Source organism: Schistocerca cancellata, chromosome 10, assembly GCF_023864275.1.
Source record: "Schistocerca cancellata isolate TAMUIC-IGC-003103 chromosome 10, iqSchCanc2.1, whole genome shotgun sequence".
Lineage (NCBI taxonomy): Eukaryota > Metazoa > Arthropoda > Insecta > Orthoptera > Acrididae > Schistocerca > Schistocerca cancellata.
Window position 1 is genome coordinate 131,360,488 of NC_064635.1, and position 14,780 is coordinate 131,375,267.

At 39.9% G+C, this 14,780-nt stretch overlaps 1 long non-coding RNA gene across 2 annotated transcripts in view; it reads left to right on the forward strand.

Moving 5' to 3' along the window:
- Window positions 1–2,435: 2,435 nt before the first annotated feature.
- The window catches only part of LOC126106747 (uncharacterized), a 45,316-nt gene continuing 32,971 nt past the window's right edge, over window positions 2,436–14,780 (forward strand). The window contains exon 1 of one of the 2 annotated variants that reach the window (XR_007523393.1): window positions 2,436–2,645. This is a non-coding gene — a long non-coding RNA (uncharacterized LOC126106747). The other variant, XR_007523392.1, reaches the window with a different exon arrangement.

Here is a 14,780-nt window from a genome sequence, read left to right on the forward strand (position 1 = left end):
ATATTATTTCCAGGTTATTAGTAATCGACCATTAATGTCTTAATGAAGCTATTTCTGTCTGTTTTGTAGAGAAATTTGCTTGAGTTAATTTTTTTTTTTCTGCTGACGCAGTTAGTTTATTTGAGACGAAACGAAGTGTTTCATTCCGCACTATTGGCTACTTTCAACCTCGTTCAATTTAAAGTGCAAATTTTCATTTTCTGGGACGAATGACGTTATACCATAATAAAGAACCAAATATGAGAATACAGTACTGGACCTTCAAGAAAATTTGTATCACGAGAACCACATGAAAAGCTGAATATCAGGAACTTCAGAGTCCATCTGGACATAGAAATGTGCAATTAGAGCGGAATGAAGCATTTAGTATGGTTTATGGAATTCCGATGCTGCTGGAGTAGTCTCTGATGTCCTGTTCCTTGTATGACACTAAGATTTCTTAATGCTATATACGTACGAAAATACGTAAACATTGACTTGAAGCTAAGTAGGCAAATTTGGTCAGTGGTTTTGAACTAAATATTTTGTTTCAAATATAATGACAGCTGTAGCAGAATTTTATAGATCTGCCTTCTGTGAAAGTGTTTTTCGATCACAAGGCACTTGTCTCGTACTTCCTCTGGGCCTGAAGTTATTTCTTAATTTGTGTTTACGTCTTAAATTTATAGAATGCCATTCTATGCTAAATTTTAGACTGGCAGCATACCATGTTTTATCGTTTTAACTCCCCACATGGCTTCATATTTATTCCTAGAGTAGAATATAAACTGTCAGTTGTACAGTTTCTTTGCCTCATAGACAACCATGTTAATTTTTTCACATTTTGAAATAGTCATGAAATTTATTGTCCTTTATTCCGGTGTAAGCTACACAAGAAACTCTCTTTTTTTGTTGCAAGTTATTTGTATTCCATCCTAGTAGCTTTTTGCAGTGATGTGTAGACGTAAACGTGTTGGAAATGCTACATAACAACATTGCAGAGCACGAATTTAAAAAAAAAAAAAATCTGTCACAAATTTTATGGTACTTCGAGCTGTGGAGTCTAATTTTGAAATGACTCAAAAGCCAAGAACTGCTTCCTTATTTGCATCCTTTATCTGTGTGGGATATGATAAAACAATTGCTCTAAGTACAACTCAGTATATCCTCTCAACAACATGCCGCACGGGCGGCACGGCTACACATGATCACGTGATGCCCCACCAGAAATACGACGAAAAGCGTATGAGCAGAGCAAGCACCAAGCACGGGCTGTCTGCGTCATCGTAGCTGCGCATGCGCGGTACAGCCTGTTGTCTGGCGCATTCTGGTAACTGCTCAAACGAACCTCAAAAGTCGGTAACTATCGATTTACAGTTACACATAAATCGAAACGTTGAGCTGTTTAAGTGTTTACATCTAGCGGCGTGCGGCGAATTCTATAAGTTAAGCGAAAGTAATCAGAGTGTTGTTGTTGTGGTCTTCAGTCCTGAGACTGCTTTGATGCAGCTCTCCATGCTACTCTATCCTGTGCAAGCTTCTTTATCTCCCAGTACCTACTGCAACCTACATCCTTCTGACATCGTGGCTGAAGAGCATACCCTCTCTCTGCCCCCTTCTCTCCCTCGAGTCCATTTGCATTTCCCTCCTCTGCCTCTTCTCATTCCCTCTTGCGTCTGCCCTGCCCCTTTCTCCCCTTAAGAATCCTCTCACTCCTTTGTTCCCTCCCCCCTTTTCGTTCGTTTTTTCCTCTCCTCCTTCCTTGTTTTTCCCCCCTCCACCAGGTCCACTCCCCCATCACCCTTTGGGTCGGGAGTGTCATCTTTGTGCCGCCATTTTCATGCAGTGTTTTACAGTGAGTGTTTTTACCATTTTTACAGTTAGTGTTCCGTGTGTGTCTTTTGGGAAGTGTTGCGAACGGCCATCATACTGTCGCTGGGTGTGATATTTATCTCTTGCGAACAGAAACCAGACTGTCGCCATGTTTTTTCATTGTGTGTCTGATTCCTGTGTCTTTTTATTAACATTGCAAACCCCTTTTGCTTTCTGTATTAACTTTCCTCATTTTTCCGCCATTTTATACTTTAAGTCACCGTTTTATCGCCTGTTTTTCTTGTTTCTTTTCTTCTCCCGTTTTTTTAAAAAAGTCTGTAGGCTGTAGTGTAGTACTAAGCTGCTGCCACCATGCCCCCCTTTGGGGGGGGGGGGGCGGGAATTGAAAATCAATAAACGGAAAAAAAACTGAAGAGCAGCGTACTATGCTGCTGACAGCCCACCTTTATACAAGTACAAGGTGTTTAAAATAACAATAAAGAAAAAAAAGAGTACCGATAAAGCGGCAGTTCGGCACTCCGAGAACACTGAAACGATATCGTTAAAACGTCGATACACCTTCGACCATAAATAGTATCTATGGTCGAAGCGATACACCCAGCAGTAGGCGTTTGTTTTTCAGCGATTATCATGGAAATGGATCAACATATCCTACATATCACAAAAGTTAAATGTTGTTATGGAACGTAATACTATTTACTGTCTGTTCAATATTGCATAGTAACAGTGAATATGCACAACAATCATTTTGAAAAAAAAAATATGATTTTAGACAGATTTTAACAGTGCACCACCACTATAGCAAATACTCAAAAATTCACTGACAGCAGCTGGTTGGTATCCCCAAGGCCCAAAAAACGAGTTTATACTGTGTTTGCTGTTGATGATGATGATGATGATGATGATGTTTACAAGGTTAAGAAAGTTAGAAATTAGGAATCGATTTTTTTAATAGTTGCACTTCGGTAGCGTTTCAAAACAATTCGAGCTGGATATGGTGAGTACATGATAATAACTGGGGAATGAGTTGTGTGCAATCTTCATCGTCGGACAGTGCATATTTCTTCACGATTATGTGAAATGGTCATCTGCACAAGTGTCATGACACGCCGTCCAGCCCCGCTTTCGGTTAGAGAGTAAACCGACAATTTTAACTCTGCGGCTACTTGAGAATAATTTATGAATGCCGTGATTCACAAAATTGAAAATGACTGTTTACAGCTATTATGTATATTTGTGCCTCCATTATGTTAAGAATAATTTAGATTCCTTAAGTAAGACGCATGATTATAGGAACACAACACCCGCACCAAGCTGTCGACTGTCCAAGACGGCTTTCTGAATCTATAGCTCAAAGTGCAGGTCTTGCCACAGGATAGATTCAAGGAAAAAAAAAAAAAAATAAATAAGCAGAACGACGTCCGCAGTATTACACTTGAGTGTGGAAAGTAAATGGATTTACCGAACTTCCACCAAAACTAATAAATCTGTAATCTAGTTCGTAAAATTTTGATGGTGGATGAAATGTATTTATTGTAAAATGCTTAAACTGTTTATATTTTTTGTAATAATACTGTACATACCGATAATTGTGATGCATCAGTTTTCTTATTTTTGAAGCTGTCTAACCAGCCACAGCTTTTGGATGACACAGACTTGTAATAAGCGGTACTAACTAATAACGAGTGTCATGTGACATTTAAATAATTATTTAATGTGGTTCACATGACAACAGCGTTTTAATTCTATTATATGCTTGTCAGCATTGGAAGACTACATGTTGTGTCATCAACACCTAACAGACCTGTGATTACCATCTGACCAAGTTGAAACTGATAGAAATTTTGCGCGGATGTTCCCTATATACTGTACTAAGCTGTGCAAACTTTTATCTCAATATAGAAAACAAACCAGTTTGACGACACTTTCAATGGAGGGCTAAAAGTTTTCATCCAAGCTCCACTCTAATTTTGGCAAAGCTTATGATTACTTAAAATTGGAACTAGACAGCCCTTTAAAATTTGGCACTGTACTATTCATCATTTCAAAATTGGATAAAAATCGACCGTGACAATTTTTCAACAATTTTGTGCCCGCAGTTATTTTTAGGCAAAGCTTAGTAGACCCACAGCAGTAAACGTCATTTGTTTCTTACACAAAATTTATAAGGAACAGATACGTTTTTAGCAGAAAAAGTTTTGATTTTTCTGGAGACTGAATAATTTTAAAACAATGGGGCTGAAAATCCTACTGTTAAACATTCATAAACTGTTGTCATATGTAATTGGGAAATTAACTGTTAATAATTAGTGAGTGAATATTAATACATACTGTAACTAAACTATATCTCAGTATTCAGAAATTTCAAATATACAGCTGTACAAATTATCTGTTAGCAATCGCAGTCGAAGGGTGATAATCGTGATGTACGGTATGTCAAGTTTTGTTGAAATTTGTGCCTCAGATTTTCTTGAGCTTCCACTGTCACCCTTGGAGACTGTTACCCTCACAGGTGTTTTTCCCCAGATAGTAATTCATGCAGGTACATGTATTGGTTGAAATTGCTCCAAATATTCTAGTGCTTAATTCAATCTGTGATCCACTCACATCTCCAGTTACTCCACAATTAAGCTCCCCCCCCCCGCCCCCCCCCCCCCCCCCCCCCCCCCCCCACTCACCCACTCCTTTGAGTTGTTTCCTAATACCTTAGGAATCAGAGCACACCGATCGGCATAGCACCCACCAAAACAGTGGTTTCAATACCAATATAATTGAATAATATTATTATTTTTCTTTTGTAGACTTATAATTTCCTGCTCCTCCCCACCCCCATCCCACCCCGAACCGTGCTATGTGTGTCATACCATAACACTATGTATTTCCAGGTAATAAGTCATATGTGCAATAAACCTCCCTCCCTCTTAATTTCGTTTCTTTATCAGTCATTCTTCTCAAAACTTGTTAAATAATTCTCTTTTGAATTCCCTGTTTCATTACAAATTCTGTATTTTCTTAACATCCTTGTCTTGCATCCTTTTTCTCTCTCCGGTAACATAAAAGGAAACAACATAGTTCTGTTTTACATACATTTCTGTGTTTTTAAATCTTCTGTTTTGCACTTTCTATTTGTTCCTTGTTCCTCCCCTACATCCATCCGTTCCCTTGCTCCTGTGCACACACAGACACAAACTCACTCACTTCCTCACATGCATGATAGAATATAAATCTCAGAATATAAAGCTTCCTTAATGCAAATTTTAGTTAATAGCACCCAGTTTGTGATACCTGAAATGCAGTATCAGTGATATAGAAAAGAGGAAAGTGACATAATATTTATTGATTTCACCAGACATTTGAGATGGTGGTAATAACATTTGCTTGCATCAAGCTTACATGCCTTGGTCATTTCATTAATTCTGACTTGGTAAAGAGTATCAGTAGGTATTGATCATCTTTCCAAAAAACCACATAATCTTATGTCGTTTTGTCTTTGTGATGCTCATTTTAATTAAAAGTTCAATTTCATAAAATATTATTTGCGTCATTAAACTTCAAATGGCCAACACCCAAGTGGAATCTGTACACAACCAACAACAACACATGAATTATGCTGTTTCTGGTGCTAGACAAATTTTTATCAGCAATTTATGTGCAATTGTGCCTTCTTGGGAGCACATCTCAGTGCATATCTAAAAGGCTGTACTGTTGCTGAGGCTGCGTTATTAGTTCATCCTCCTCCAGACACACCTCTCTCTGTTTTGATAGGCACATCATTGACTACCATTGGATCTGTATGTGACATGATTGGCAATCCCTGGCCTTCTTCACTAAAACATTGTCACCATTGCAAACAGATTGGTCAGTGTGTCACAGCAAGCTACAAAAGCCCTGTGGCTCACATCAAAAAGTACTGGTACATGCATGGAGGTAGGTATTTCATGATTAATACTGACCATAAACTATTCGTATTCACCTTCCATTAGAGGCCAGATGAGACATCACCACAACATTTGCGGGCTGGGCTCTTCATCACACAGTTCACTTCAGATATTCAAAATGATGGTGAACAGAATGGATCAACAAATGATCTGTCTCATATTAATGCCATTGTGAAGGCACTTGACTTCTTAGCATTTAGATGTCACTCAGGAAGGAGACCACTAACCGAAGGTGTTCCTCACAGCATTGTAATGTTTACAGCTCCCATATGTTCAAACACCAGTCTCAAAGGTAGTGCAGTACCGCAATGTATCCACATCACAAGCACAATTGTTTGTTACAGCAGATTTCCCCCCACCAGGCAATTTCCTTTCAGTATGGCTTCTCTCCAGAATTTAGGGTTACTGTACAACTAATGGAAATGGCAATTATTTGGCCAAATATTAAGACGGATTTCAAGGCATTTGTCTGCCAGTGCAGTGCTTGCCATCACAAAAGAACAATATGGCACATTACAGTCATGCTAAGTACTTTCACCTCGCATACTTAAGCATTTGAGTATGTCCGTATCAACATCACTGGACCTTAACTGTCATAAAAAAGATACCAGTATACTAGTGACAATGCCTCATTTGCCATCCCTTTTGCACTTTATCAGACTAGTGGAAGAAGCTGATCTTAATTCCGCATAAGTCTAAGGTATGTAGTAAATGGAATTTTCCAGTATACAGACAGCTGGTTAAGGATCTGTTTTAAGTAAATGCTTTGTTCGTTGTATTATGTAAACACAGCAGCTGAGTTGTATAAGAGCAGCAGTGCCTTTTTTGAAAGTAACTGGTTTTTCTTGTAATGAAGTTGAATAGTAGTAGTATTTGTTGCAGGCCTCCATGCTACTCTATCCTGTGCAAGCTTCTTTATCTCCAAGTGACTACTGCAAACGACATCCTTCTGAATCCGTTTAGTATATTCATGCCTCGGTCTCCCTCTATGATTTTTACCCTCTGCACTTCCCTCAAGTGCTAAACTGATGATCCCTTGATGCCTCAGAATGTGTCCTACCAACCAATCCCTTCTTCTAGTCGAGTTGTGCCACAAATTCCTCTTCTTCCCAGTTCTATTCAGTACCTCCTCATTAGCTATGTGATCTACCCATCTAATCTTCAGCATTCATCTGTAGCACCACATTTCAAAAGGTTCTATTCTCTTCTTGTCTAAATTATTTATCGTCCATGTTTCACTTCCACACATGGCTACACTCAATACAAACACTTTATGAAGAGACTTCCTGACACTTAAATCTCTACTCAGTGTTAACAAATTTCTCTTCTTCAGAAACGCTTTCCTTGCCATTGCCAGTATACATTTTATGTCCCCTCTGCTTTGAACACCATCAGTTATTTTGCTCCCCAAATACCAAAACTCCTTTACTACTTTAAGTGTCTCACTTCCTAATATAATTCCCTCATTATCACTTGATTTAATTCAACTACATCCCATTATCCTCGTTTTGCTTTTGTTGATGTTCATCTTATATCCTTCTTTCAAGACACTGTCCATTCCATTCGACTGTCAACAATGTTACAAGGCCAGATCAGTTAGTCATCCCCTGCAGCTACTGAAAAGGCTGCTGCCCCTCTTCAGGAACCACATGTTTGTCTGGCCTCTCAACAGGTACCACTCCATTGTGGTTGTACCTATGGTACAGTTATCTGTATCGCTGAGGCATGCAAGCCTCCCCACCAATGCAAGGTCCATGGTTCATGGGAGAAGGGTAATGAAGTTATGTAAAATAATCTGGAAGTAATTACTGCAAATACCAGTTTCAGAAGATTATGATTAGTGAGAGGTTGTAAGTACACTTTACAGAAGTAGACAGCAGTAGCTTCTTCTGCCTCTTAATGGTGCAACTTGACTCGTTCCATATCCTGGAAGACTCTCCTTCATGGCGAAATTTATGGAACACGATGTGAGCATGAATGAGTGGGAGAGAATGTGAGTGAGTGACTATCGTTTCTGCTGACTTTTGGTCTTCCCTCTGCTTTTGCTAAATTTTCTGGCGTGTTCTCTCCTTACAGGAATCCACAGGGGAGAAAGAGGCAGTCACACTGAGCAGCGTAATAGACAACAAAGAAGAACCACTAAGTGATAGTAATCAAAGTACTCATTGTAGCTTTTTCTTTTTGTACAACAATTATGACAAATGAAAAAAAAAAATCCACTTCAATAAAAACTGGTATCTGTATGTAGAGCTTATGCGTAAGAAAGAAAATAATCAAATTGATAAGTTGTGAGCCACTTTATTCACATGGAACAGCCACACAAGAATGACAGGCCAATTCTTAGTAGCTCTGTTATTTATGCGAAGAATTTGGTAGAAGTACTAGTTGGTGAAATATGACTACACACAGGAATGCTATGTACATAAGCTTCTGTGAGGTGAGTTTGCGGGTTGATCTGATGCTAAGTAGAAAGACAGAAGTATCAGCGATTCAGTTTAATTGATTTTATCCACATGTTTTGTTCAGTAAATCCCATTAAGGAGATTCTTCAGAGATGTTGCACAAGTCGTGTTAACACAATATAGGCAGAAGCAGACGCTTATGTAAAGTGTAGTAACGACAAATCTACTAATTGATAATTATGGGAATTGTGTCCAGATAAGTTTGTGATAGTGTGTGCGTACACGTGCATGCGCACACAGGGAGAGCCACCTTTTGCAGTGCAGATGTGGAGGACGATAATCAGTGCAGTTCTGATAGGTAGTGACAGGGCTGTGGAGCCATGCTGATTCCAGTGCTGTGCCATCTCTGCTAGGTTTCTCAGTTGAGGATCCATGTTACAAACAGCCTGATCGAAGTGGTCACACAGATTCTCGACTATGTTCAAAACCGGAGTTTGGTGGTCTTCAAACCTTGCACGTACACTGCGATCTATGTGACACATTACATTGTCCAGCTGGTAGATGGCATCTTGCTGAGGGGAAGGGGGGGGAGGGGAACTCCATGTAGAGGTGCACAAGGATAGGTGCATACTTGTGTTGATCCATTGTGCCTTACATAATGATGAGATCACCCAGGGTATGCTGTGAAAACGTTTCGCAGACCATAATTCTCCCTCCTCTGGCCTGAGACTTGACAACGAATGTTGCAGGGCCATACATGCCAATGAGCATCAGTCCATTGGACCATGAAATATGATTCATCTGAAAAGGCCACATGCTGCCACTCAGTGGATGTCGAGTTGCTGTACTGGAATGTAAATTTCAGCCTTTGTTGGCAATGAACAGCAGTCAGCATGGACGCATGACCCAGGTATCTGCTGCAGAGGTCCATACACAGCAATGTTCGCTGAACGGTTGTTGAGCACGCACTGTAGTTAGCCCCTTGGTTAGTCTGGGTGGACAGTCACTCATCAGTTCCACATCTACGAGGGCTATCCACAAAGTACATTACGTTTTGGAATTAAAAATAAATAAAGTATTGGGAATTTTTTTTATTATACAAGGTGTTACAAAAAGGTACGGCCAAACTTTCAGGAAACATTTCTCACACACAAATAAAGAAAAGATGTTATGTGGACATGTGTCCGGAAACGCTTAATTTCCATGTTAGAGCTCATTTTAGTTTGTTCTTCCACCTACGCTCAATGGAGCACATTATCATGATTTCATACAGGATACTCTACCTGTGCTGCTAGAACATGTGCCTTTACAAGTACGACACAACATGTGGTTAATGAGCGATGGAGCTCCTGCACATTTCAGTCGAAGTGTTCGTACGCTTCTCAACAACAGATTCGGTGACCGATGGATTGGTAGAGGTGGACCAATTCCGTGGTCTCCACGCTCTCCTGACCTCAACCCTCTTGACTTTCATTTATGGGGGCATTTGAAAGCTCTTGTCTACGCAACCCCGGTACCAAATGTAGAGACTCTTCATGCTCGTATTGTGGATGGCTGTGATATAATACGCCATTCTCCAGGGCTGCATCAGCGCATCAGGGATTCCATGCGACAGAGGGTGGATGCATGTATCCTCGCTAATGGAGGACATTTTGAACATTTCCTGTAACAAAGTGTTTGAAGTCACACTGGTACATTCTGTTGCTGTGTGTTTCCATTCCATGATTAATGTGATTTGAAGAGAAGTAATAAAATGAGCTCTGACATGGAAAGTAAGCGTTTTCGGACACATTTCCACATAACATATTTTCTTTCTTTGTGTGTGAGGAATGTTTGTGAAAGTTTGGCCGTACCTTTTTGTAACACCCTGTATACAGATGAAAGCCACACATAAATACTACTTTTCTACATAGTTGCCATTGAAATTAAGGCACTTATCGTAGCAATGGATGAGCTTGGAAATTCCTTCGTTGTAAAATTCGGCTGCCTGCGCCTTCAACCACGTGGTTACCTCTTCTTGAAGCTGTGCGTCGTCATCAAAACACTGCATAGCCAACCACTTCTTCATTGCTGGGAATAAGTGGAAGTCGCTCGGTGCCAGGCCGGGACTGTACGGCGGATGGGGAAACAACTCCCACTTAAAAGATTCGAGGATTTCATGAGTGGCATTTGCCGTGTGGGCCCGGGCGTTGTCGTGAATCAGCAAGATCTTTGAGCCCAACTTTTCCCTGCGCTTGTTTTGTATTGCTCTTCTGAGGTTGTGCAGAGTTTGGCAATACCTTTGAGAGTTTATTGTAGTGCCTCTTTCCAGGAAATCCACAAAAATCACACCTTTTCTGTCCCAAAAGACAGTCGCCATCACCTTCCTTGCCGACATTGTCTGCATGCATTTCTTGGGTTTTTGGGGGGAATTTGTGTGCCCCCACTGCATTGACTGCAATTTTGTCTCACAGTTCACATGCGTAACCCATGTTTCGTCACCAGTAATGATGCGATCGAGTAATGAGTTGCCATCTTTCTTGTAAGCGTCCAAAAACGTTAATGCTGCAGCCATTCGCTGATTTTTGTGAATCTCTGTCAAGATTTTTGGTATCCATCTTGCACAAAACTTGTGGTAATGAAGCTTTTTGGTAATGATTTCGTGCAACAAACTTCGTGAAATTTGTGCAAAACTCATAGAGAGTTCCGTTATTGTGAAGTTACGGTTTTCACGGACCACGGCATCGACTTTTTCAAGTTCGGCAGTCACTATGCTGGGTCTTCCACTTCGCTCTTCGTCATGAACGTTAGTTCGGCCATTTTTAAATTTTATGACCCATTGACGCACTCCACCTTTAGTGATTATGTTGCCCCCATACACTTCACAAAGCTGCTGATAGATTTTATCGGTGTACAGTTTTTTGCAGTCAGAAACCTTATTACAGCACGCACTTCACACTTCGCGGCATTTTCAATTAACGCTGATATTTCAAACTGTCACAGTAACTCAACGGAGGACAGCACGAACCTCTCACTAGCACGGCAGGATGCCGACTGAGCAGCAGAATGCCATGACACCAAGATGGCCGTGCTAGCCCCGCCCGTAATGGACACAAACGAAAACTAATGTACTTTGTGGATAGCCCTCGTATTTGCTAATACACATCTCTGCAGGCATTGTTGGCCCTTGTCATCTGTCATCTGTGGTCTGTGGTGCACTACAGTTGTCTTGGCACCGGCATCGGATAGCGCCATTTTGCCATGCACGGTATTCTTTAACCATGGCAGCATGCGAACAGTTTACAGATTTATCCATTTTGTAAATCTTTCACCCTTGTCGTGAAAGCCAATGATCACGCCTTTTAGGACATCACATAAACTACTCCGTTTCCGCATTGTGACAACTATTACACTAGAATGAGATTTTCACTCTGCAGCAGAGTGTGCGCTGATATGAAACTTCCTGGCAGATTAAAACTGTGTGCCCGACCGAGACTCGAACTCGGGACCGAGTTCGAGTCTCGGTCGGGCACACAGTTTTAATCTGCCAGGAAGTTTCAACTATTACACTGTTTTCTGCATCCCTCTCACCATTTGTCATCCCCCGTCTGACATGCACTATACACCCTCCCCTGCTAGTGCTGGCATCAGTGAGTGGTTACTGCACATTGACTTTGAACATAGCGATGATCACATTAATGTGACTGTACCGCGTATTTCTGAATGAGAAAATTAGTATCGTCATTGGATTCAGACAAAGATACCAAGATGAATGCGCCAGATTTCGCCATCTAGAATTGTACGGTTTCGAGGCCACATGGTGAGTGACGGAGATGCCCTATTAGCTGGTGAGATACCCTTGTGGTGTAGGGTGGGAGGAAAATGAGCTTGCATCCCTTGGCCAGTTGTGTTTATGTATCTGGAGCTTTCTGATTGCCAGCATTACTATTAACATGACAAGCTTGTTCCAAGTTATTCTCTCAGTTTGTAATTCTGATTTTATTCATATAGTATTGATGGTTTTTTTTGACACACACACACACACACACACACACACACACACACACACACACACACACACACACACACACACACACACACACACAGAGAGAGAGAGAGAGAGAGAGAGAGAGAGAGAGAGAGAGAAGAGATGGCTTCGGATGGTGGAACTGAACTAACAACGTCACTCACGGTCTGTCACCCAGATGTTGTTCATGAGCACTTCTACCTTATTTAAGATCTACAGTTGCCTTCTTGTGTGTTCTTGATGCAATGGACCTGCTAAACAGTGCCACGACTTGTAGCTTTTGACCGATTTCACTTTTGCCAGCAGTCTCAAAAATTTTAGAAAAAGTAATGTACAGGCAACTTCTCAACCATCTGACCACAAATAACATAATATCAAGAACACAGTTTGGATTTCTGAAGGGTTCTGATATCGAAAAGGCTATTTACACCTACAGTGAAAATGTACTTAATTCATTAAATAACAAGTTACAAGCAGCAGGTATTTTCTGTGATTTGTCAAAGGCATTCAATTGTGTAAACCACAACATCCTTTTAAATAAATTAGAATTCTATGGCGTCATGGGCAGTGCTGCAAAATGGTTCAAGTCATACCTCACTAACAGGAAACAAAAGGTGTCAGTGCAAGGGACTAGTGAATTAAGTCATCAGTCATCATCAGAATGGGAAGAAATTACATGTGGTGTCCCACAAGGATCCATCTTAGGGCCATTGCTTTTTCTTGTGTACATTAATGATCTCTCATGAGTTACACTGCCAGAATCAGAGTTCGTTTTGTTTGCAGATGAGACAAGTATCGCAATAAATAGTTTGTCGAGTGTAGTTCTAGAAAGATCTGCTAATGATATTTTCATGGATATTAATAAATGGTTTAAAGCCAACTCACTGACATTAAACTTCGAAAAGACTCACTATATGCAATTCAGAACTTGTAAGAGGTTTCCACCCAGCATATGCATAAAGTACGAAGAAGAGCAGATAGAAGAGGTTGACAGTCTTAAATTCCTGGGATTACAACTTGATAATAAATTCAGTTGGGAGGAGCACACCACAGAACTGCAGAAACGCCAAGTCTGTATTTGCAATTTGAGTGTTAGCAGACATAGGCGACATAAAAGTGAAAAAGCTTGCATACTTTGCCTACTTTCATTCCATAATGTCATGTGGTATAATATTTTGGGGTAACTCTTCAAGTCAAACAAAAGTTTTCAGAGTCCAAAAGTGTGTAATATGTATTATTTGTGGAGTAAATTCACGGACATCTTGTAGAAACCTCTTCAAAGAACTGGGTATACTGGCTACTGCCTCTCAGTATATTTACTCCTTAATGAAATTTGTCCTAAATAATATATCTCTTTTTCCAACAAACAGCTCAGTTCATACATACAATACCAGGGACAAAAATGATCTGCACAAGGACTTAAAAGCACTTACTTTAGTTCAAAAAGGGGTCCACTACTCAGGAACACTCATCTTCAATAATTTGCCAGCAAACATAAAAAATTTAGTTACAAATAAAGATCAGTTTAAAAGGAGCCTGAAAGACTTACTAGTGGCCAACTCCTTCTACTCCATTGACGAATTTTTTAATAGAAGCACATGATGTATTGTATGTATTCATACTATTGGTATTGTTATTTCAGCTTTTTTTTTAAAAAAAAAGAAGTTACATGTTCCACATCCACGAGGATCTCCTCAACACGGATCTATGGAACGAAAAACTAATCTAATCTAATCTAAAACTTCTTCGCCGTCTGAAGAGTGTCGAGGACTGTAAGAGAGCTCACATCTACACCAACTTGCTACAGAATGACATAACTGTCTTTTTAGGAAACTCTTCTGTATTTGGCTGTTCTCGTATTTGACTTTAACAAAGTTAGGTGACAACTCTCTCATTACTCAAAACAACATATTTGAAGTGAATCTCAGAAAAGAACTTAAGAGAACGACATTTCTCCTCAGCTTCTTTTAGCTGTTTTGTGGTGTTGTCCTTGTAGGCAGCTCCTCTTGTTCTCCGCATAAGCGACCCTTTCACAGTTGGTTGAGGTGTTCAGTTGATGATGTGCCTCGGTGATGTTTTGGGCTCACGCGTCTTGTTCCGGTTCTGAACATTGACAAACCCTTCATGTGCACAGTAAAAATTCTCTACATGCTAACTATCTAAACAAGGTTTTTTTATATATATGTGAACATCTTTCATGTGATTATGAGGAATAGGTGGAACAACCTGTTACACTACATACATTCAATCTTTCTGTTAATTATATTTCAACAAGGACAATCCATTATATTATTCACACAGCCACATGGCTTCCTTTATCCTATTACTTAAGCAGTAACATTCAATATTAATTTATCTCATCTTCACGCTTTATTATTGACCATGGTATCTTTTCCATTCTTGTACTTAGGATCCGTCTGTTCTTGTGTTGCTGTTAAGAATGGTTGCAGCACAGTTCTAATATCTACCTAATAATTTTGGAGATTTCAGTAGTATTAATAACAAGAATATTATCTTAAAAAAGTATATAATACATAAACTCATTTACAAGACAATTTTGTTTCAGAATTGTGATCAGCAAGAATGACAAAACGTTAATTAAAAATCTGTTTTGCTGTACAA